We start from the raw sequence: 2,345 nt of genomic DNA on the forward strand, positions 1-2,345 counted from the left end.
TTTCTCTCTGTCCTATCCAGTAACAACAACCACAATAATGTTAATCAACAAGGGCAACAAAAGGTAAAATAAATAAATAAATATAAAATTTTTTTTAAATCTCAGAAGCATAAAGCCACACAGACTATACTCGAATACCATTTTGAGGATCATAAATGACATCTTAATATATGGTTATGGATTTATTTCCCACCCATAAATCTACATATAATGTTTGGGGGGGATGCATCCATTAAGTGCACATATTACCATGCTCAAGGACCTGATTCAAGTCCCTTCTCCCACCTGCAGGAATGATGATTCAGAAGCAGTTAATCAGTGCTGCAGGGCTGTATCATTATCTCCCTTTCCTCTATCTCCCCCCACCCCAATTTCTTTCTGTCTCATCAAATGAAATAGAAAGGAAAGAAAAGGGGGGGTGGGGGAAAATGCTTTCTGGAAGCAGTGGATTCAGTGCTGGTATCAAGCCCCCATGATAACCCTAGTGGTAAAAACAAACAAACAGAAACAACAAGAAGAACATTGTTTTAAGGAGCCAGGCAGTGGCATACTGGCTAAGTGCACACATTATAATATGCAAGTCCCAGACTCAGGCCCTCAGTTTTGACTTAGGAAAGCTTCAAGAGAGGTGAAACAGTGATGCAGGTATATTTCTCTCTTTCCCCTTCTCCCTCTTTCTCCATTCCCTCAATTTCATTCTAACTCTATCTAAAATTAATAAATACTTAATAGCAAATACTGTTTTTAATCCAAACCATTCATATTAAATATTATTTCAGATATAATGCATTGCTCTCAGATTATATACAAAGATTGAAAATAATTTAATTTTATTACACATTAAAATTTTAACCAAGTTGGGAGTTGGGCAGTGGCACACCTGGTTAAACGCCCATGCCATGAAGCACAAGGACTGGCACAAGGATCGCAGTTAGAGTTCCCAGCTCCCCACCTGCAGGGGAGTCTCTTCACAGGCGGTGAAGCAGGTCTGCAGGTGTCTATGTTTCTCTCCCCCCTCTGTCTTCTTCTCCTCTCTCCATATCTCTCTGTCCTATCCAACAATGAGGACATCAAAAACAACAACAATAATAACTACAACAATAAAACAAGGGCAACAAAAGGGAATAAATAACTAAATATTTAAAAAAGGAAAAAAATTAAAAATCAAACCAAGTTAGTTGTGTTTTTCATTCTTCTTCATATAACTACGATGTCAAAATGCCTGACCAAGTAAAATAATCCCTCTTATCTATTTGGTCCAGTTAATCAATTACATAAAGAATTCCTTTTATACTCTGGTTTCTCTTCATATTGCGTTTTGCATTTTACTAAAGATTTCCATAGAGAGTAACAATTATGAGTTTTTGAACCAATTTTTTGATGCCTTGTTTCCACAAGGCTAAAAGAAAAAAAAAAGAATTCCTTTATTTAATCAAAATAACATTTAGCATCTAACGTGCTAAGATATGGACTAAACAATAAGCATAAAATGGAAAACAAACTTCTATATATGTACTGTTGTCATGGAACTCTTGGCTATATATTTGCAAAATGGCAATGCTAAAAATAGCTACATATTCAGGCTGCACTTACAAATTATAATTAGTGATATTTTATAATATTATAAGTTTCCATTTCTTCACATAATCTCATCTGATGCTAAGAGTTGATTTAGGCTTCAAAGATGGAATTTTTCCACAGTGTCAGGCATCAGATCTGGAATTCAGAATTTATTTTGCTATTGAAAATACATGATTTTAAGAACTGGACTTAATCTTTCTGGAAATCGGTTTTCACTTTCTCCTAATGACAAAAAGAAGAGCTGTCTCAAAATGTATCTCTGATTTTATAAGAAATCAGTGAAATAAATATATCTAACCTAAGATAATATTTGGTTTAATTTTGAAAGCAAGTGTAATGACATATTGAGGAGGAAGAAAAATGGTAGAGGCAACATAAAGATCCTCAAGAATCAGTACTCATTAAACCAAGAACATATCTATGACTCCCAAGGAAGAGTTTGCTATGTAATGATATGACACTGCTCACAAAAAAAAAGGATAGTACAGGGGGATGCGTGGTGGCACGCTGGGTCAAGCGCACATAGAAGCTAAGATACCTGTTGCAGCCACTGGCTCTCCACCTACAGGGAGGACACTTCACAAGTCATGAAGCAGGTCTGCAGGTATCTCTCTGTCTCTCTCCTTCTCTATCTTTCCCTCCCCATCGCAAGTTCTCCATGTCCTATCCAGTAAAATGGAAAAAAAAAAAAAGCTACCAGGAGCAGTGGATTTATAGTGCAGGCACCAAGCCCCAGGGATACTCTTGGAGGCATAAATTAATTA

General features: G+C 36.3%; 1 non-coding gene across 1 annotated transcript; it reads left to right on the plus strand.

Annotated features, from left to right (window-relative positions):
* The first annotated feature begins 1,290 nt into the window (after window positions 1–1,290).
* Window positions 1,291–1,401, plus strand: LOC132536405 (U5 spliceosomal RNA). Its single transcript, XR_009547995.1, has one exon. It is a non-coding gene; the product is annotated as a U5 spliceosomal RNA (small nuclear RNA).
* Window positions 1,402–2,345: the final 944 nt, after the last annotated feature.

Source organism: Erinaceus europaeus, unplaced genomic scaffold (assembly GCF_950295315.1).
Source record: "Erinaceus europaeus unplaced genomic scaffold, mEriEur2.1 scaffold_562, whole genome shotgun sequence".
NCBI classification, from domain to species: domain Eukaryota; kingdom Metazoa; phylum Chordata; class Mammalia; order Eulipotyphla; family Erinaceidae; genus Erinaceus; species Erinaceus europaeus.